The sequence below is a fragment of the Schistocerca serialis genome, chromosome 6, assembly GCF_023864345.2.
Source record: "Schistocerca serialis cubense isolate TAMUIC-IGC-003099 chromosome 6, iqSchSeri2.2, whole genome shotgun sequence".
Taxonomy (NCBI): domain Eukaryota; kingdom Metazoa; phylum Arthropoda; class Insecta; order Orthoptera; family Acrididae; genus Schistocerca; species Schistocerca serialis.
In genome coordinates, this window is record NC_064643.1 from 609459399 (window position 1) to 609483186 (window position 23788).

General features: G+C 40.3%; 1 protein-coding gene across 2 annotated transcripts in view; it reads right to left on the reverse strand.

Moving 5' to 3' along the window:
* Positions 1–11639, reverse strand: part of LOC126483764 (baculoviral IAP repeat-containing protein 6-like) — a 140843-nt gene extending 129204 nt beyond the window's left edge. The window contains exon 1 of one of the 2 annotated variants that reach the window (XM_050106910.1): positions 11279–11639. The gene's annotated coding sequence lies outside the window, so the exon portion shown is untranslated. The remainder of the gene's footprint in view (positions 1–11278) is intronic. The other variant, XM_050106911.1, reaches the window with a different exon arrangement.
* Between the last annotated feature and the right edge of the window lie 12149 nt (positions 11640–23788).

The following is a 23788-nucleotide window of genomic DNA, read 5'->3' on the forward strand; positions in this document are numbered from 1 at the left end:
GACAGAAATGAAAGAGGAAGCCGCCTGGTAGAATTTTGCACAGAGCATAACTTAATCATAACTAACACTTGGTTTAAGAATCGTGAAAGAAGGTTGTATACATGGAAGAACCCTGGAGATACTAAAAGGTATCAGATAGATTATATAATGGTAAGACAGAGATTTAGGAACCAGGTTTTAAATTGTAAGACATTTCCAGGGGCAGATGTGGACTCTGATCACAATCTATTGGTTATGACCTGTAGATTAAAACTGAAGAAACTGCAAAAAGGTGGGAATTTAAGGAGATGGGACCTGGATAAACTGAAAGAACCAGAGGTTGTACAGAGATTCAGGGAGAGCATAAGGGAGCAATTGACAGGAATGGGGGAAATAAATACAGTAGAAGAAGAATGGGTAGCTTTGAGGGATGAAGTAGTGAAGGCAGCAGAGGATCAAGTAGGTAAAAAGACGAGGGCTAGTAGAAATCCTTGGGTAACAGAAGAAATATTGAATTTAATTGATGAAAGGAGAAAATATAAAAATACAGTAAGTGAAACAGGCAAAAAGGAATACAAACGTCTCAAAAATGAGATCGACAGGAAGTGCAAAATGGCTAAGCAGGGATGGCTAGAGGACAAATGTAAGGATGTAGAGGCTTGTCTCACTAGGGGTAAGATAGATACTGCCTACAGGAAAATTAAAGAGACCTTTGGAGAGAAGAGAACGACTTGTATGAATATCAAGAGCTCAGATGGAAACCCAGTTCTAAGCAAAGAAGGCAAAGCAGAAAGGTGGAAGGAGTATATAGAGGGTCTATACAAGGGCGATGTACTTGAGGACAATATTATGGAAATGGAAGAGGATGTAGATGAAGATGAAATGGGAGATACGATACTGCGTGAAGAGTTTGACAGAGCACTGAAAGACCTGAGTCGAAACAAGGCCCCCGGAGTAGACAATATTCCATTGGAACTACTGACGGCCGTGGGAGAGCCAGTCCTGACAAAACTCTACCATCTGGTGAGCAAGATGTATGAAACAGGCGAAATACCCTCAGACTTCAAGAAGAATATAATAATTCCAATCCCGAAGAAAGCAGGTGTTGACAGATGTGAAAATTACCGAACTATCAGCTTAATAAGTCACAGCTGCAAAATACTAACACGAATTCTTTACAGACGAATGGAAAAACTAGTAGAAGCCAACCTCGGGGAAGATCAGTTTGGATTCCGTAGAAACACTGGAACACGTGAGGCAATACTGACCTTACGACTTATCTTAGAAGAAAGATTAAGGAAAGGCAAACCTACGTTTCTAGCATTTGTAGACTTAGAGAAAGCTTTTGACAATGTTGACTGGAATACTCTCTTTCAAATTCTAAAGGTGGCAGGGGTAAAATACAGGGAGCGAAAGGCTATTTACAATTTGTACAGAAACCAGATGGCAGTTATAAGAGTCGAGGGACATGAAAGGGAAGCAGTGGTTGGGAAGGGAGTAAGACAGGGTTGTAGCCTCTCCCCGATGTTGTTCAATCTGTATATTGAGCAAGCAGTAAAGGAAACAAAAGAAAAATTCGGGGTAGGTATTAAAATTCATGGAGAAGAAATAAAAACTTTGAGGTTCGCCGATGACATTGTAATTCTGTCAGAGGCAGCAAAGGACTTGGAAGAGCAGTTGAATGGAATGGACAGTGTCTTGAAAGGAGGATATAAGATGAACATCAACAAAAGCAAAACAAGGATAATGGAATGTAGTCTAATTAAGTCGGGTGATGCTGAGGGAATTAGATTAGGAAATGAGGCACTTAAAGTAGTAAAGGAGTTTTGCTATTTGGGGAGCAAAATAACTGATGATGGTCGAAGTAGAGAGGATATAAAATGTAGGCTGGCAATGGCAAGGAAAGCGTTTCTGAAGAAGAGAAATTTGTTAACATCCAGTATTGATTTAAGTGTCAGGAAGTCATTTCTGAAAGTATTCGTATGGAGTGTAGCCATGTATGGAAGTGAAACATGGACGATAAATAGTTTGGACAAGAAGAGAATAGAAGCTTTCGAAATGTGGTGCTACAGAAGAATGCTGAAGATTAGATGGGTAGATCACATAACTAATGAGGAAGTATTGAATAGGATTGGGGAGAAGAGAAGTTTGTGGCACAACTTGACCAGAAGAAGGGATCGGTTGGTAGGACATGTTCTGAGGCATCAAGGGATCACCAATTTAGTATTGGAGGGCAGCGTGGAGGGTAAAAATCGTAGAGGGAGACCAAGAGATGAATACACTAAGCAGATTCAGAAGGATGTAGGTTGCATTAGGTACTGGGAGATGAAAAAGCTTGCACAGGATAGAGTAGCATGGAGAGCTGCATCAAACCAGTCTCAGGACTGAAGACCACAACAACAACAGCGCCATCTATTGCTACATTTTGTAACTATTTACTCTTCTTCTGCCATATGTTTTTCCCCTTCTCTGATAATATTCCGTTGCAATTTGATGTTATTCTGACTAGTGTATTTCTACAGTGGTTTGAAAGTTTAACTTTAATTATAATCATTGTACGAGGTCATCGGTCCCTTGTTCCGAAGGAAACAACGCCACAACGAGGAGAATAAGACAATGAGACTTACAAAACAAAACAGAATGAAAGGATAAACCAGAACAACAGCTGAAGAGCAATAAACACTTAAATGGACAAAAGGGGACAATAAAACCACAAGACGCAAGAAAGAGGTAGAAGCGGTTAAAACAAGAACGCAGGTTACCATGGCTGGCTGACCATGAGGATAAAAAGGAAAAGCCAGCCACTCTGCAACACATTAAAACCTCCACCCTGAAAGCACTACGGTGGAGGACACAGGGACAAAGGACATGTACCAAAATGTGTGATAAAACTCACCCTCACGAATGAAACGTAAAACTGAAGCTGCTGTTGAGACATAGTCACCCAACACCAAAGGTAGGGTGCTGGGAAACTTAACAGTCCACCGGGGAGCAGCAAAAGTGGGCAGTCCAGCAAGAGATGGACGACCGTCATTCATGGGCCACAGCAACACCAAGGTGAGTCCTCGCGACAGAGGAGATAACCCTGCGTCAGCCACGTATCACCAATGTGGAGCCGACAGAACCACACCGTCCCTTCGAGGCATGCACGGAGGTCTTCCACACATTCGCAGTTCCCTTAACGGCACACAGCTTATTGTGCATACTGTCATGCCATTCCATCTCCCAAAGCCATGAAACCTTGCGGCGTAATACTGAACACAGGTCAGTTTCAGAGAAGCTGATCTCCATAATCGGTTTCCGTGTAGTCTGTTTGGCCAGCCTGTTGGCAAGTTCGTTGCCTGCGATTCAGACATGACCTGGGGTCCAGACAAACGCCACTGAATAACTGGGTTGTCCCAGGGCACAGATGGACTCCTGGATGGTCGCTACCAAAGGATGAGGGTAGCATTGGTCGATAGCTTGTAGGCTGTTCGAGGAGTCAGTACACAGGAGAAGTGACTCACCTTGGCATGAGCAGATGTTCTCAAGAGCATTATCTATGGCTGCCCACAGTGAAAACACTGCAGCCATCTCTTAAGGAGTGCTGTTCTATACGTCCTCCATGAACATACGCAAAGCCTATGTGACCATCAGCCAACGAGCCATCGGTATAAACCACTTCATCGCCCCAGCACATGTCTAGAATCAAGAGGAAGTGACAGCAAGTATAGGTGGTATAGACAAGGACTCCAGTTCAAAGAGAAGGAATCGCACACGAACTGCAATTGTTAAGTCCTGACCTGATCACTGATAAGGGAGATGAACCGCTGTGGGCGGGTAAAAGAGGCAGTAATTTGTATGCACAGGAGAACTACAAATGTGTGCAACATAACTGGAGAGCCATTGCGCACGCCTAACCTGCACTGGAGGGACTTCGGCCTCCACCAGAACGCTGGCCACCACACTCGTCCTAAAAGCTCCTGTCACTAGGCGAATGCCACAGTGGTGCACTGTGTAGAGTAAACGCAACACAGATCGCCGTCGAACCATAAATCACACTTCCATAGTCAAGGCAGGATTGAACAAGAGCTCTAGAGCTGCAGCAGCTTAGAGCAATCTGCACACCAGTTGGTGTTGCTCAGGCAGCGGAGGGCATCGAGGTGCTGCCAGCATTTCCACTTAAGTTAATGAAGGTGTGGAAGCCAAGTCAATCGGGCATTGAGAACAAGTCCTAGGAATAGATATGTCTCCACTACAGTGAGTGGATCATCATTAAGGTAAAGTTCTGGTTCCGGATGAATGGTATGATGCTGACAGAAGTGCAAACACACGACTTTGCAGCAGGAAACTGGAAACTGTGGGCTAGAGCCCATGACTGCGCCTTGTTGATGGCTCCCTGTAGGTGCCACTCAGCAACACCAGTACTGGGAGCAGTACAAAATGCAGAAGTCATCTGGATAGAGAGAAGGTCAGACTGACAGCCCTACAGCTGCTGCTAGACCATTAATGGCCACTAAAAAATAGAGATACACTCAATATGGAACCCCGCAGGACCCCATTTGCCTGGATATGGGAGGAACTACGGGAGGCACCAACTTGGACATGGAAAGTAGGAAGCGACAGGGAATTGTGGATAAATATCGGGAGCGGGCCTCTGAGACCCCACTCGAATATTGTGGCGAGGATATGTCATCGCCCGGTTGTGTCATACGCTTCTCGTAAATCAAAAAAGACGGCAACCAGGTGTTGGCATCTGGAAAAGGCTGTTCGGATGGCAGACTCTAGGGACACAACATTATCAGTTGTAGAGCGACCCTGGCGGAAGCCGCCCTGACGTGGAGCCAGACAGCTGACTGACTCCAGGACCCAACCCAACCGCCAACACACCATATGTTCCAGCAGCTTACGAAGAATGTTGGTGAGGTTGATGGGCCGATAGCTGTCCACATCAAGCGGGTTTTTACCAGTTTTAAGCACCAGAACACTGGTGCTCACCCTCCACTGCAATGGAAAGACACATTCACACTACATCCAGTTGAAGATGACAAGGATATGTAGCTTGTAGTCAGATGAGAGATGTTTAATCATCTGACAGTGGTTTCGATCTGGCCCAGGAGCTGTGTTGGGGCAATGTGCAATGGCACTGAGGAGCTCCCACTCTGTAAATGGGGCATTATTGGGTTCACGGTGGCATGTAATGAATGGGAGGACTTTCCTTTCCATCCGCCGTTTGATGCCACAAAAGGCTGGCGGGGCAGTTCTTTGACGCAGAGGCTCAAGCGTGGTGCTCAGCAATCACCTTTGCTAAAGTGCATAACACGCCATTGATGTTAATGCCAGGGACACCTGTTGGAGTCTGGTACCCAAATCTGATCTTCGTCCAGACTTGGGAAGGTAACGTATGGCACCCAATGGTCGAGACTAACCTCTCCAACACTCCTGCTTCCTTTTTTTGACCTGGAGGAAGATATAAATCGCAGACAGATATTCCCTGCATCGTCATTCTGACAGCTACAGCTTCAAGAGGGTTTTGAAGGGGGCACAGTTTCACTATAGACTGAGTTTAGAACATAAACACAAACTCCACCTGACAATTATAGTCACTACGGTTCCTGTAACATCCCTTATAGCCATGGAGGACAGGGGTCCACATTGCTGGGAACCAGGTTTCCTGGAGGGCAATGCAGAAAGCAGGTATAAAGCTTAACAGTTGCCGTAGCTCAGCCAGGTAGTGGAAAAAATTGCCCCAGTGTCAATGGAGGATGACGTCATCATGAGACTGGGAAGGCATGGAACATTTAATGAGGCAGTTTATGCCTCAGGGTCACCTGCTGCCATCTACTTATTGCCTGAGCAGTCTATATCCATTGTGTCTGAGGGTCCAGTGAGATTTAGGTCCTCAGCAGACACCAGAATCTCCACCTTATACACAGACGCAGAGCTTGTAGGTAGCGGTGGTGTGGGTGCCACCACAATTTGCTTGGTCTTAGGGGTCTTTTTGGACTTTCTCACTGCTCCTTGGTTTTCTCTGGCTGGGGGCAACTCACTGATTCAGTCTCCAGGACTGCGGATGATTGTGAAGCTGCTTTTGGGCACTTCAGCCACTGACGGGTGTCATCTTTCCCATTAGCAGAAACCTGGGAAGGGAGTGACCCAAGGGACCCCTTCCCAGTAAGAGGAGCCGAAGACAACGTACGCTTCTCCAGCTGAGAAGTGGGGACTAGTGTCCCTGATGGTCTGGGGGGGGGGCAGTGCTCCAGAGGTAGATGGTGCGGGAGCAACAGGGGGAACGGGAGGGGGGGGGGGGGGGCGGAGGGAGTGCATCAGCAGAGCGGTCCCTGTGTTGTCAGGGGGGCTACAACCAGCAGAGTACATGGCGACCCCACCACAATGGACTGGCTACCGTGCTGGATATGAGTTGCGAAGAAGTCCATGGCCATCATTGGCGCAAAAAGCAATACTGCATAGTGCGTGGTGGAAAATACATCCAGGAAGGTATCCTCGCCCAGAGATGGAGAATGACGTGGACTGTAGTGCGATGACGAGAAAGTGGGCTAAAGATCTCAAGGCACGATGCACCATGTAAGCACCCTTCAACTGGCTCGCTCTTCGGGAAAATTTTGAAAAATGGAGGTCAAACCTTACAGGGGACCATCACAAAGACCAAAACGTGATAGACTCGCCTCTTATATACTCCTTAATATTTAATTAAAAATTACAAGTTGCATACCTTTAAAAACAGCTCACTGCAGCTGAATATTAGAGACAGGCTTAAAATCAGTTTCTTATTAATTCTTGTTACTGAGATAAGTAACTAAGTAGGACCAGAAAAGATGCACAGTAACAGTGCTGTGTGAGGCATTCAGTTATGGTACGACTTGGGTGTTCAGGGTTGTTGCCTTGTAATACACAAGAAAGGCATGAATTTATGCTTTTGAGTTGGTCCAATGGTACCTTGGCCTTCATCCAGTATGACAATGGTATAAATCAGCAAAATCACAAATAACCAAGAACTCAACTTTAAGCTCATTTTTCAATCTTTTTTGGAAGTTTGACTGTTGACTGGCAACATAGGGATGTCACGTAAGTGGTTTTAATTTCACAAATAAGGAACCAGCAAAGTCGATGGAAGATTTAGTGTTGGTTTCTAAGCATGTACGATCACCAGAGATTCACTGCATTAAGTTATCTCGCCAATATCATAAGCACCAAACAGTTCCTGTAAATAATTTTCTAGTGTTATTTGTCCTGTACGGAACTGATATTCAACTTAACAACTCTTGCATCACCATCTTCGAAGGTTTTTATTCGAGTATCATTCACTGTCTGCTGAGGAATGTTATACCCAGGCAGCATAAGTTTGAAATTTTGGTAAGTAATAGTGCAAACACAAACACCACATGTACCACTACTTCCAGCTAATATACAACTTTTGGGACATAGTACAGCAAATTTTGAAAGCCCAATGTGAAGCCCTGGATAGCTGTCCTTGAAGTGTGTACAACTTTTTTTAATTACTTAAAACCAATCATTTTTGAATTTTAAAACTTCTCTTCGTAAACTCTCACGAATCTTTCTTACCTGGCAGTTTTTTTTTTTTTTACAAAATCGGCAGTCTTCTGATCAAGTGTCTTGCAACGTTTTCAAATGGGGGAGGACAGAATACCTTTGGCTTCACCCAAATCTTTGTATTCTAGCCATGTAGTTACTGAAATTAATCCTCTTTAAGCTTTTTAACACTTTAGCTTTTAGGTAAAATGATTACAATTCCCATCTTTTTACTTAAGAGAGATTACTACATTTTTCTTTCAAGTGAACTATCATCTTCGATTCTAAATAACCATCCAACTTCATCAGAAGGCAGCAACAATACCATTCTTTGGATTGCTGAAGTTACTTTTATTAGTTTTTTTCTTCGGCTGCTTTGTTTCCGTTGTTTTTTCTTAAGGCCGGTATTACACTATCAAATTTCTTTGTCAAAGATGTGATCAAATATTCCGTCAAATATATTTGACAAAGATTTTTGATGTAGCACTAGAAGGGGTATTACACTGTCATCAGATTTTTCGCCGAAGTTCAAGATGGCTGACAACAACTTGTTATTAACCGTAGCAGTTGCACGTACCGCAATTGCATTGTGTGCACACGCGGAAAAGAAGTGGGGGAAAAAAGGAACCATACATACGAGGTTGACAGACTGAAATTTCTGGGATTACAACTTGATAATAAATTCAGTTGGGAGGAGCACACCACAGAACTGCAGAAACGCCTTAACAAATCTGTATTGGCAACTCGAGTGTTAGCAGACATAGGCAACATAAAAATGAAAAAGCTTGCATACTTTGCCTACTTTCATTCCATAATGTCAAATGGGATAATATTTTGGGGCAAATCTTCAAGCCAAACAAAAGTTTTCAGAGTCCAAAAGCGTGTAATACATATTATTTGTGGAGCAAATTCACAGATGTCCTGCAGAAACCTCTTCAAAGAACTGGGTATACTAACTACTGCCTCTCAGTATATTTACTCCTTAATGAAATTTGTCCTAAATAATATATCTCTTTTTCCAACAAACAACTCAGTTCATACATACAGTACCAGGAACAAAAATGATCTGCACAAGGACTTAAAAGCACTTTAGTTCAAAAAGTGGTCCACTACTCAGGAACACTCATCTTCAATAATTTGCCAGCAAACATAAAAAATTTAGTTACATATAAAGATTAGTTTAAAAGGAGCCTGAAAGACTTACTAGTGGCCAACTCCTTCTACTCCATTGGCAAAATTTTTAATAGAAACAAATGATGTATTGTATTTATTCAGACTATAGTATTGTTATTCCAGCTTAAAAAAATTGACATGTTCCACATTCACAAGGATCTTCTCAGCATGGGTCTATGTAACGAAAAACTAATCTAATCTGTGTGAAGCCGTGTGTTTTACAATGACACGATAAAAGCATTCAACAAAACTTGTTATGTGAGCTTAAAGCGGAAGACATCGAGTCGTACATCAATTACTTAAGAATGGATGGGCATAAATTTCTGTATGTGCTCAGTGAAATGTATCCTCATATCACGAAGTACAATGTTCACTTAAGAATTGCTACATCTTCAGAAGACAGGCGCATTGTAACACTCCGATTCCTTGCTACAGGAGAGGAGTATGTTAGGTTAGGTCTCCAATCTTCATAACTATTTTTGTATTCAGCGTGCCTCACGTTGTAAAGCACCTCATCAGCTTCATACATCTCTATTAATTTTGTAGTTGTCGGCACACACCAATTGCATTTACCGGCAAGGGTTATAAAAACACTACAGACGACAGAACGCTGCAGCGATGCTAGCGCTCCATGTGAACAGAAGACAAGCGATTTCTTTGATCAAATCTACAACGAGGCCCTAGATTTGATCAAATATTGGACGACATTTGACAAAGTCCCTATTACACCATCAAATATCTTTGACAAAGAAATTTGATAGTGTAATAGCGGCCTAACTGGTAATTCACCAACAGACTGCAAAGAAGTCTTCGAATGCACTGGCAGCAATGTCTTGTTAATCAATACAGCTTAACAGCTTTTCACTGTTTAGTTTGAGCTCAGAACACACTAGATGATCATTTCCTAGGCTAGGAATACCAGATACTTGTGATTTTTTTTTCTTCCCCCAACACTTGTGGCATACTTCCCGACTTAATGTTAGGAAATGCTTTCTTTCAATCGCCCATCAGGAACAGGACAAGATTTTCTGAGGTTACTGTGATGCTCTTAATTAAAAGGATTACAGCACTAAGCTGAAATTTTAGGCATTTTACATCACACACTCTAAATCTAATTTCTATTACTAGTCTTTGAAGTTCAGTGCATCATCATCCTGCATTTTGTAGTACAACATGACTTCATTTTTCCACATCAAGGAATAAACTTTAAGATTATGCTAACAGTTTGCAAATAGTAACTTACTGTACACATATAAACTTCTACATTTGTGAGAATTGTACAAAAGTATCTTTTAGGTAATTTCAAAACATTTCAGAATTAATCAAATTTCATTTTATACGATCTATCACACTAAAAGATAATGTATATGCCACTTTCAACAATTGACTACAGCTGAACAAACAAATATTATCCAATGACAAAATACCAAACAGATAGGTCACACCAATCAACCATGTAGCACCCATAGTTCAAAATGAGATTTTCACTATATTAAAATTGATATTTTGGCTATGTAAGTAGATTTATTAATTTTGAGTTCTTAACTTTTGCTAGTGCTACACACTTCAGAACACGGCTATTTGTATGAGAAGTACAGTTTTGATGTCAAATAATAAATTAAACCACGATTCTATACAACTATCACGGAAAAAATTCCTAGATCTGAACGACATGTAACACAATCGTGATAAACATATGAAAACTTCTGATGATGATCCCATTTTCAACCCAAGTTCAAACTTATAAAAAATGTAGCCTAAAGGAAAAGGGTATCTTTCACACATTTTTTGAGAATTTTAAATCCACAATTTTTCAAAGTTCAGTAAATTCAAGGTTGTTACAAAAATTTATGTACCTGCTAACTAATTCTGTTTTCTATCATACAAAAGATATTTAAACGAGCTTTCCAATGAACTCAATTTCATTATTCTAGCGTAATTATAACAAGTTGTTAACAAATCAATATTGTTCCACGAGCAAAATATTCGATCCTTTTCACGTATTGGGCACCAACTGATAACTAACCTTTTATCAGAAAATGGTAAAAAAAATTGTTTTATGTTAATTCTTATTAATACTAAAAGCATACTTAATTTCAAATCATTGGAAGAGGGTCACGTTGCAGCACTTGTTGATCTGATGCGCAACAAACCAGCATGTGTCCTCGAAACTGTATTCAAGAGATCTAATTTTAATGTGAAAATTGTGTGCGCTTGACATACAGACACACAGTTTCATAACAATGGTATGCCTGTAACACCGGGGTGCTAATACTACAATGCTACACCATCAAAGACGGTCATGAGTTTAACAATCTTAAGATTCCTAAAAGGAGATGAAAGAAATCTATCACCTTTCATTTTAAATAGTTTTCAAACAATTCGGTAAAAAATAAACTGGTGCGGGCATAAACGTATGTGAACATTTCCTTGCTGAACTATCAAAACAAATCCTTTTAACCCCAAATCAATAATAGCATTAATTTTATGTATACGACACACTTCGTAATTAAATATACAATTATTTAAGCTGTACAGACACTATATGACTTTTCCACTAGGACTACGTCGTAACAAAAGCGGATTTTCGTCCTACCTTAACTCCACACAGTAGCAGCTTCTATACGGATGAAAATGGAACGTTGCTATACATAACGCATCCCAGTTTTCGATGATCTCCTTATCGGAATAATCTTAGTAAATTAATATCAAGATGGTCAACCCGCTCCCATTCTCCTAGTCACATCTTTCTTTATAAGCGCAGAAGGATTTACCCACGCCATATTAAACGAAATACAAAATACCAGTCAATATTAATCGTACTTTACCAAGTTTAAATCTTATCCCTAGGTATGATCAACTCGCGGCAAACAACAACCAAACATTCAAAACTTGGCTACGATTATGGCCTTTTCCCTGTAAACTTCACACAGATAGGTCTTGTGAGGCTTTGGCAATAAAGATCACTGACTTGTCATAAGGATCAAAATCTTGGAGTCTCTTCCTCGACGGACACTTTGGTCGATTTAAAGGTCGATTTACGCTGGACGTCGTGGTACGGAAAATTTCATAGTGCATTTCAGATGACAGTTTTAAACATATCGTCAACTAATAAGGAATGGTACGTTAGTGATTCATTTTCAGGAGGAAAGTTTTGACGATGAGTCTGGTGAGGGGACGATGGCCACGTTTGCTAATGTCGAAAGGTAACCAAAACTTGTCACGTTCACTCATATTATTATGGTGGAATTTGTGTCGTCTTACAGTCAATTCACACTTGAAGGAACGAATCAAGACGGATCGGAATATTAAAACAGTTCCAAACTCATTTAAAATTGCAGTATTCACACAGGCCATTAACAGAATGGAACAAGACGGAACATCATAGTCGAAGTCTCTCAGAAAGAAAGTTTTGACCTTGACGCTGGCGGAGGCAACGGAGCCGTCGTTTCCTAACATCAGAAATGAACCTAATTCATGACCTACACTGATGGTAATAATAATGGTATTGGATTTTGTAGTTTTGAGTCTTCTTAGTTTTTACTTCATATGTTGCTTGGTTTTTGTAAACACTGCAAATATTCTACGACGTCTTGGATTTTCTTACATTGATTGATTTACCACAAGAAGCGCCAGATTTTAGACAGCCAAAAAAGATTTAGGTTTTAAAATAAATGAACAGACCAGACACCTACAAAGTGTATAAATAAGAAAATAAATAGATAGAGCAGTTGTTATTAAATAATTGTTATTAAGTGAAAACTTAAGTTTTCACTATCGAAGGAGAAAAAACACAATTTTTCTAACGTATTTCCACTTAGGGATAGCCCTCCTCAGTTTCCATGTAATTAATTTCGACAAATACTATTTCAGTAAAGCTATAACTTTATTCGCAAAACTAAACTAACCTAAACTTCGCCCCAACAGGCCATGAAGGCCAAACGGTACCGACCGCGCGCCGTGTCAACCTCACCCGACGGTTGTCACTGGATGTGGATATGGAGGGGCATGTGGTCAGCACACTGCTCTCCTAGCCATATGTTAGTTTATGAGATTGAAGCCGCTACTTCTCAATCAAGTAGCTCCTCAGTTTGCCTCACACAGCCTGAGTTTACCCCACTTGCCAAAAGTGCTTGGCAGACTAGACGGTCACCCATCCAAGTCCTTGCCCAGCCCAACAGTGCTTAACTTGTGTGATCTGATGGGAACTGGTGTCACCATTGTGGCATGGCCATTGGCTTTATTAGCAAAAGGCTGAATCAATCCATACAAGGAGTGAAATTTTTCGAAAAACAAAAAAACACAAATATAACAAAGAACAAACTACAGTCTCTGTTTTCTTTTTTCTTTCAAGGAATAAACAACAACGTGCGCTCTACACTCAATCCAGTGATAGCAATTCCCACACAGTCCCCCCCCCCCCCCTGTGGTACACTGGAGCTCCAGGAATGTGGGTATACTTGTAAGCTATGCATCTGCCAGCTTAAGAACATCTCAAAAGATCTGTGGCTCCTCCTCCAAGGCTCTCTAACCCTGTCATCTCTTCCTCCTGCCATTCCAGCAGTACATGAACCATGTTTATCTCTTGTTGCTATGCTGCCTCTCCTTTGGGCAACAGCATGTGGGTGGGTTTCACTCAGTCTATGGAGACAGTTTGCTGCTTTCCATGAAATTCTATCGTCTTCAAGTGGCTGTGTCTGGTTAACACGTTGTACAGTCCAGGGGAAGGCGGTTGCAGGGGCGGTTGTATTGCATCTGTCTATAACCACACATGAGAACCATTCCCAGAGTGTTTGTGTACAGACTGGGTGCCCTCTCCATGCTGAGAACCTGAAAATGTGTTCTCGTACTTGCTGCAGAACATGGGCCATTGCTTCTGATGGTGTAGCAAAAACTTCTGTTGACAGGTGTAGGACTTCTCCATAAATCTATTCTGTTGTGGAAGCTCCTAAATCTGGTTTGCGAGTGGTCTGTAATTCCTAAAACATCACTGATGAATCTGAAGTACAGCTCTTGGCATGATACATCAAGGCAGCCTTCCAGGTCCTGTGCCAACGCTCGACCACAGCATTACCTTCAGTGTGGTAGGCTGTTGTGTGGTGGTGCTGAAATCCACATAACTTTGCCAGCCTTAAAAATAAGGAAAAATTCTAATTGTCAGCCCTGATCTGTGGTCAAATGTAAGGGGCAACTGAAATGACCAAACCAAATCACCAAAACCACTCATGCCACTGTCTCCAGCAATATATCAGCCAATGGCACTGCTTCTGCCCATCACGTGATCTGGTCTACAGCAGTAAACAAATAGTGGTACTCTTCTTAGGACGGTAGCAATCCTACAATGTCTGGGTGAATGTGTGCAAACCTTTCTGTAGATGGTGGGAACTTAACTGGTTTGTGCCCAAGTCGTCTGACCATACATTTTTGGAGTGCTACGCTCGTTTCTGCACACCAATGACAATCTTACTTGGGGTGTGTCAGTCCATAGATGCTATTGAAGTCACCTTCCTCAACTTTTCAGGAACAAAAGGTCGAAGTTAGTTTCGTGGCATGTCGCATCAAATTCTAACCTTCGTCCCCATCGGCCTCATTTCCTGAAGTTTCAGTCCAGTAGTGATGTCCTGCCAGTACTCTTGCGGTAAGTGTATTGTGGCCTTATGTAGCTGCCAAATGTTCATAATCGGCCGTCTGCGAGATGGTATTGAACCTTGACCAGAAATCAGCCATGATGCTTCCCACTCCCTCAATATGATGAAAATCTGTCATGTACTGGCCAATGAACTCTAGTTGTTGAGCTTGTAGTGGAGAGCAATCGTCATTGGATTTTCTGAATGCGAATGTTGCAGGTTGTGGTCCATATAAATGGTGAATGCTCTGGTCTGAATGTAGGAACGAATATAGTTTACAGCTTCCTACATTAGCAGAAGTTCTCTGTCATACGCATTCCCTCTGAACTGCATGTTGTGAGTTTGCATCATAATAAACCCAGTGGTTTTCTGCAAATTGATGGAGGATTGCTCCTATTGCCTGTTGACTTGTGTCGACCACTATAGACAACGGTGCAGGCAGTAACAGGTGAGCCAATAGAACTGCTTTTTTTCAGATCTGCTTTCACTTGGTGAAATTCCTTTTGCATATCTAGGGTCCACTTCAGGGGCCGCTTGCCATTTATGCTCATTCCTGCCAGTGCCGCTTACAATGGCACTTGAACCTCAACTGCCCATGACAGGTGTCGACAGTAGAAATTTACTGCCCCTGAAAATCTTCTAAGTTCTCGGTAATCGATTGGTCGAGATATTTCTTGGATAATGGCTATTTTAGACTACAGGGGCATATTCCATCTGCCAACTCTGTGTGACCCAAAAATGTCACCTGCTGCCAGAAAATGCATTTCTCCTCGTTGATAGTTATTCCATATTGCTTAATTCTTTTGAAAACGGACCTGAGATTCGTTCTTCATGCAACTCTTTTATCTCTGAGTACACAAATATATCATATAGAAACGCGAAACAATACTTAAAACCCCGTAGTACCTCATCCACAAACCTGCGCCACGTCTGCGCCACATTTTTAAGGCCAAAGGGCGTTCGAACATACTTGAACAACCCAAAAGGTATTTTAGCTGCCGTCTTTGGTATATCCACCTCTGCAACTGGTATCTGATGGTATGCCTTCTTACAGTCAATTTCGCTAAAGACTGCCAATGCTATGAGGACGTTACTGAAATCCTTACGTTTGGGCACTGGGTAATGGTCTGGAACTGTGCAGGCATTTAATTTCCGATAGTCACCACTGAGTCTCCAAGTACCATCCTTCTTTTTTACGAAGTGTAACGCAAATGTCCATAGGTTATCGAGACTGCATAGCACCACTGCTTTTAACAAACCCTCAAATTTGTCCTTTGGCACTATAAAGAGATCTGGGAATAAGCTTCTTCATCACTGTGATAGTGGTTGATTGGGTGTGGTTCTAACGTGGTGCACTGCGTTATGTGACTCCGTTGACTGACGTGTACTTGGGCTGCCATTTTCGCCCTGTGCACCTCTTTGCCTTGTTGCCAGTGCTACCAACACATCTTCTCCTGCTGACTGCCACTGTTAGTCACGTTGTTATCTTCCTTTTGACGAGATGAGCTCTTCCTGTACTATAACAATTTCGACACTTGTCATTGTAATGTGTCAATGTGGCCCATAGGTTCATGTAGCTCCATGGCCAAATCTCAATGCTGGCTCTTCCATATAGCTGTAGTCTCCTGTTGTGCACAGCCTTCCACAGTCAGCATCATACATGCTGTATGCATGTTGTCCATTGTCGCATAAACTTCGTCTGCTATCGTTTTCATTATCTGGACATGATCTTTTGCACAGATAACTACAGCTGGCTTAACTGCACCGGACATCTATGCCAGCCAAATGTGCCACAGTGACATGTCTGGTAAGTCCTCTTCTCTGACGATGCCCTGAAGGTGTCGTCAACACTCAGAGGAGGTCCTGTCTCCTATCTGTTCATACTGTATGTGTTGTTCAAATGGTTAAACATTCTGTCGATCAATAACTTCTTTAAAATTGTATATTGCTGTTCTGTCGTGGCCTAAGTATTATGTCCATTGCTATAGTAGCAGCTTTAGTGTCTAATGCGTTTATGGCCACTGCAAACCTCCTATGTTCAGCAGTTATTTCAATTTGCTCGAATGCCAGTTGAAGCATCGCAAACCAAAATTCCGGTTTTTCCGGTAGGAACTGCAGTGTTCGTACTTCCTGATCGCTGGACTATTTTCCTCTTCTATTGCTGATCACAACTAATTTCTCTTTACAGCTCATCTTGAATGCCTACAAATTGTTCTTGAATATACTTTCCCGTCATCCACGAACCCAATTATATCGATTGACTCTGTATTTTCACTTGAAAATTTCCGCTTGTTTTCGGGGTCACCACTTTATAGGGCTCCTCTGTATACACGTAACTAACTTCGACAAATACTGTTTCAGGGAATCTATAATTTTATTCGCAAAAGGGTGGGTCAGTTCCATAAAAGAGGAAAAGTTTTTCTAAAAATTGTAAGAAACAGAATAAACAACAATGTGCAATGTGCGTACAATCTGGTGATGGAAATTCCCACATAAAAAAAACGAATGAATAAGTTAAACATTCTCTATGTAATCAACTACAAATAGTGTTAGTTGTGTTTATATGTACAGTGTGCCCAAAAATAATGTATACACTATTTGAAATAGAATATATCTTTAATTAAAGGAGAGAGAAATACAATTTTTCTTGGTAATAATTTAGAAGTCGTTGATAAACATAACAATGCTTCCTTTTGTTTCAGGATTGTAAGCAAACATGGCTTTACCATTTGAATAACAGAAATGGGTGCTAAAGTGTTACTGGAAAACAGAGAATGTGAGTGTGGTATGCCGACATTGGAAAGTTTATTTGGGACACCACCACTGACAAGAATCAGACATAAGTTTGAAGTCGAAGGAATGGTGCACGATATGAAGAAGGGACATAGCGGACGAAAGAGAAGTTCAACAGGCAATGCGAGTGTTGATATAGTAATCCAGGCATACACACGATCCCTGAAGAAATCTGTGAGCAATGCTCTCGTGAGACTGGGGTCTGCAGAAGCAGTGTTCATAGAATTTTGCGGTCTCAGATCTTTAAGCCTTACATTCCAAGTTTTCTCCATACTCTTAATGAGGATCATCCTGATATGCGAAACGAAATTTGTGAGTGGTTCATTAACAGATGTGAAGAATAGCAACGTTTCCAAGATCTAATTCTTTGAGGGTTAATCGGGCCATACTTCTTTGACCACACATTATGGATGACTCGTAGTTGGAAATGTTGGAAATGATAACTGCTGGTCTTAGAGTTGTGTTTGGAAATGAAGATCATTACTTTCAAGAGGATGGGGCGCTACCTAACTTTCACCTAGATGTGAGGGCATTTCTCAATCGTTCATTCCCTGCCAGTTGGATGGGATGAACAGGCGGTGTGGAGTATCCCGCTCATTCTCCAGATTTAACTCCTCTAGATTTCTTTCTGTGGGGTACTCTCAAGAATACAGTTTACACTGCGAGACACCACACACTGGACGACCTTAGAAAGCAAATAGAGCAAGCCTGTGATGCTATTCCGTTGGAAACAATAAAGTTGGCATGTCGCTCAGTCGTAAGTCGTTGTCGACGGTGTATTGCGATGGATGGACACCAGTTTGAACATTTACCACCTTAAGTCGGACCATGAGGCACCTAACACCACTACAATTGTATTTCTAACGCTTTTCATTACAGAGATGTTCAGTTTCAAAGAGTGTATACATTATTTTTGGACACCTTATATATGGTTTATCTAGAAAATGAATATCGATGTTTTGAAATGTTCTTGCACTTTAAAGCAGTTTAACATACAAAATTGAAGAAGAAAATTTATGTTGAAGTTTTTATTGGCTATTAATAAAACTTATCGTTGGTAGTTCCTTAATTATTATACTATATTCTGCCCTTTTGCCTCACAGATCACCACAGTACTCTAAGCGAACTGATAATGAACTTTCCTTGATAAGGGACCATTGTCACAGAGAATTTTTTGAAAGACGTTTCCGCTATTTGACTGTTAATTGTTAATTTTTTGTACACAATCAAAAGTTTAGCTTTGTAGCTGTTCTCAAGTGCATGTTGAAAAATCAAAATAAATATGACAACAGTGAACTCCTGTCAACGTGTACAACAGGTTCCAGAAAATACACCTGAGACTCCATAATACGATACAGCACATAAAATTCAAAAAACATGCAAAAAGAACGATTTAATTCCAAGTTACATTAATGTAAAGGTTAAAAACAGTTCTACAGTGGCACAAAAGTTCGAAATCATTTGCAGAACGATATTGGTTACTACAGGAAATTAAGATGCTCTATTCTAAAAAACAGCGCCGAAACGTGGTGCTCTATGAGACTCAACTAGAATTGACAAAAAACATAGGAAACGCCACAGTTTTCATGGCACTAGTAGAAAAAACTGAACACAACACACACACAGCGATGAAACATTTACAAAACACACATAAACAGAAGATAATGAAACTAACAGTAAAAAAGACGCAAAAATACATTTACATTATAAGTGTGAAACCACATGAACACCGACACACATTCCATTCACGTTTAGTTAACCCAACAGAGACAGACCAAACACGAAAATAAAAAAAAAAATGCTCTTTGAAAAAGGTTTGAAACACTGCACCAATAGCAAAGTGAACAATCAATAGATAGAAAATCTCATAGTAGAAACTGAACACATCCTTACACGCGAAGAACAACAAAATAGTTGTGAAATAAACATAGGACTGACAAGAGAACTAGTAAAAGAAGAAATAAAAGGCATAATAAAACAAACACAGCAGACACACAATAAGAACAACCAAACAGAAGCAGCCACTATGAAAAGGTTAAAACAAAAGTTAACAAACAATAACATATTAATAACAAGAGCAGACAAGGGAAATGTAACAGTACTCATGGATAAAGAGCAATACATCACAAAAACCAAGGAATACATAAACACCAATGCCATACAAAAACTGAAGTCAGATCCAACTACACGATTCCAGGCCAATGTGAAACGAACACTGAAAAACAATGAACACACACTCACAGACAAACAGAAATACTACATAACACAGAAAAACCCACAAGCACCAACACTCCGCAGTCAACCAAAAGTACATAAAGACGGAATACCAGTGAGAGCTGTTATCAACTTCAAGAAAGCCCCAAAATACCACATAACCAAACACCTCCAAAAGTTAGTTACAAAACACTATAAAGTAGAAAACAACAGAACAGTGATAAACACAGGAAACCTAATAGAAAACATACAGAACATACAGATACCACACACAGCATCACTGATTTCATTCAATGTAGAAAATATGTATACCTCCATCCCTATCACAGAAACATAGAACAAAATCTCTCATCCCACAGCAACCTCACCACAGACGCAATAAAAGAAATAACAGATATGCTCAGACTGACAACTAAACAAAACTACTTTCAGTTTGAGAATGAATATTATCTACAAAGTCATGGACTGCCCATGGGATCCCCAATATCAGGAACACTAGCAAACATTTTCATCAGTCACCTAGAAAATCAGATATTTGAAAAGAGAGCCACTAATGAAAGTTTCAAAATCATATATTGGTACAGATACGTGGATGACATTATTTGTCTGGTAGATGAGCCAAGTGAAAAAATAGATGAACTCAATTCAGATATAAACAAAGCTCATCAGAACATAAAATTCACACTTGAAAAAGAAAAAGAAAATCAAATAAATTTTCTTGACATTACAATAAAAAAAGAAAATGGCATACATACATTTAACATCTTTAGAAAACCAACAGCCACAGATACAATAATACATTCCACATCCGACCACCCCCACAGCCAGAAACTTGCAGCACTAAGACACATGTTACATAGATTAAAAAGGATCCCACTCAGCAAGAGAAACTATGTACAGGAAATGAGTACAAACATACAAACAGCTAGGAACAATGGGAATGACACACATTTGGTACACAGGCTCAATCAAAAAATAAAAACACAAATACAAAACAAACACAACATTTTCAGAATACAAAAGAACTCACAAGCTGAAAACTTACAAACACACTCAACAAACACACACAATGACAACACCACACAGAAAGGAACCAGATGGTACATCATGTCCTACACACATAAACTAACACACAGAGTTGCAAACATCCTAAAGAGACAGGACTTCAAAATAGCATATAAGCCTGGGCAAACCCTCCAATCACACCTAAGCCAGCCAGTTACCAAGAGGGACAAATTCCAACAATCGGGAATATATAAACTTGAATGTTAAAGTTGTGATGCAGTACACATAGGCATGACATGCAGGAATTTTGAAACAAGATACAAAGAACATATCACATGTTGGAAGTATGAAACAAACCATTCCACATTTGCAGAGCATTTAAAACACCATAACCATCATCCTACAAACATGACGAACATGTTATACAAACGCAAGGAAACTTCCACATCCAGAAAGCCATAGCAGAAAACAAACATGTGATACATGAACAGACACATACCAGCACAGGCTCCCTACTACACTTAATAAAAGAAATGATAACATAAAATGAAAAACTCTTCTCCACACCATCTGGACACACACACACACACACACACACACACACACACACACACACACACACACACACACAGCCCACAATATGTATATATATATATATATATATATATATACCACACTAAAATACACACACACACACACATAGCACAAAAAAATTATAAATTAAAATTATATCACACCAATACACACACACACACAAATGCATACACGAACAGATCACAGATACTTCAATAATTACTCTCGAAAGTTTGGCAATAACATTCGATCTTTGGCAAAAACATTTGACAGTCGGCAACAGAAACCAAAACATTGCATTGAAACAAGCGTTCAGTTCATAGTGCTGTGGAGTCTGGGGAAAAAACCGCAAATTGGAATTCATAAGGAGAAGAACAACACCAAAAATGCAACAGGAGTGTAATATGTAAGAAATGTCTACCCAACCTGTAAGTACAGTTCAAAACATTACTACTTAATAGCAAATACCAACCACCAGAACTGATTATAACCTATAGGCACTGTGACAAAAATGTAAATATTTAATAACATATGTACATATTCCAGGCCACTGATGATGCTTTGCAGAAAATAAAAGCGAAACCGTATGGCACTAAAATTGTGTTTTATTCAGTTGCTGTCAGACGATCCATAAGTAAAAATTATCAATATACCGTAATATCATCTCTAGCAGTTTTATGTGATCTGGGAGGAAATGCGAAGTAACTGGGGGTGTGACACGTACACTGTGTTCTTTCTTTTCAGCAGTCACCTGGGCCTATGTCTGTCAGTTTTGTCTTCAGAACATGAATACCTGTTCTCAAATGTGAAACAATTAGCAGAGTTTGCAGATGGTGCTGTTTCAAAAGTAGATTGATAGCAACTGAGAAGAAGGGAAGAACTGAATTGGTTAAAAAAAGAGCATAAAGCTCAAAATTAGGATCAGAAAATATAAATTAAAACAACTGAATTCAGAATAAAAATATATTAACTGTATACATTTGTTTATTGTATTTTCATTTAATAATATTAGAGAACTGAAATAATTAAAAAAACTGTCACTTGTGGATGTTGTTCAGTGTCATACACATCATTTTAATATCGTGCTGGGTGTCCCATTGTCAATACGAATGAAGTCTCCAGTGGACAGAAGGAAATGACCAGAGGCAAAATATTTGAGTGCCCATAATAGCTGGTTCCTACGACTTATCTTAGAAGCTAGATTAAGGAAGTGTAAACCTATGTTTCTAGCATTTGTAGACTTAGAGAAAGCTTTTGACAATGTTGACTGGAATACTCTCTTTCAAATTCTCAAGGTGGCAGGGGTAAAATACATTGAGCGAAAGGCTATTTACTCGTACAATTTGTACAGAAACCAGACGGCAGTTATAAGAGTCGAGGGACATGAAAGGGAGACAGTGGTTGGGAAGGGAGTGAGACAGGGTTGTAGCCTATTCCTGATGTTATTCAATTTGTATATACAGCAAGCAATAAAGGAAACAAAAGAAAGGTTCGGAGTAGGTATTAAAATCCATGGAGACGAAGTAAAAACTTTGAGGTTCGCCGAAGACATTGTAATTCTGTCAGAGACAGCAAAGGACTTGGAAGAGCAGTTGAACGAAATGGACAGTGTTTTGAAAGGAGGATATAAGATGAACATCAACAAAAGCAAAACGAGGATAATGGAATGTAGTCGAATTAAGTCGGGTGATGCTGAGGGAATTAGATTAGGAAACGAGACACTTAAATTAGTAAAGGAGTTTTGCTATTTGGGGAGCAAAATAACTGATGATGGTCGAAGTAGAGAGGATATAAAATGTAGACTGACAATGGCAAGGAAAACGTTTCTGAAGAAGAGAAATTTGTTAACATCGAGTATAGATTTAAGTGCCAGGAAGTCATTTCTGAAAGTATTTGTATGGAGTGTAGCCATGTATGGAGGTGAAACATGAACGATAAATAGCTTGGACAAGAAGAGAATAGAAGCTTTCGAAATGTGGTGCTACAGAAGAATGCTGAAGATTAGGTGGGTAGATCACATAACTAATGAGGAAGTATTGAATAGGATTGGGGAGAAGTTTGTGGCACAACTTGACTAGAAGAAGGGATCGGTTGGTAGGACATGTTCTGAGGCATCAAGGGATCACCAATTTAGTATTGGAGGGCAGCGTGGAGGGTAAAAATCGTAGAGGGAGACCAAGAGATGAATACACTAAGCAGATTCAGAAGGATCTAGGTTGCAGTAGGTACTGGGAGATGAAGAAGCTTGCACAGGATAGAGTAGCATGGAGCTACCAGTCTCAGGACTGAAGACCACAACAACAACAACAATAGCTGGTTCATTGGTGGAAGAGTCATTTCTGAAAGAAAGAAAGAATGCAGTGAATCAAATCAAGAGAAATTTAAAAACATAACATGCCAGCCACTCCTTCCACTGCTATGATTATGTAGATTCAATAACTGAGGATTCCTGTTGGCCAAATGACAAGTATCAACGTTCTTATAAGCCAAAGATAACAATTACTTTATGATAAATGTGCAGATTGTTATGCGGATAATACTAATAACAGAGAAATGCAACAGCTATCTGCTGTAGCTTTCTTTAAAATTGATTTTCCACTGATTTTACCATTTTGAACTTAGCGCTAGTGAGCAGAAGTAATTTACGTGTTTATAGAAATAATGCTAGGTGGTGGACAAATCTTTTGCTCTGAAGCATTCATTAATAGATGAAAAGTTTCTGTACCAGTGGGAGACAGGAGTGAGCAATATTTTATGCTATAGTTATGACTAAGTGAAATCCGGACATTAGTGAGCTGTCAAGCTTATTGTTACATTAAAATCATAGGTAGCCATCAGTGTAAGAAAACTGGGACTTAACAGAAGTAAAACATAAAGTGTTTCATTTTAAGAGC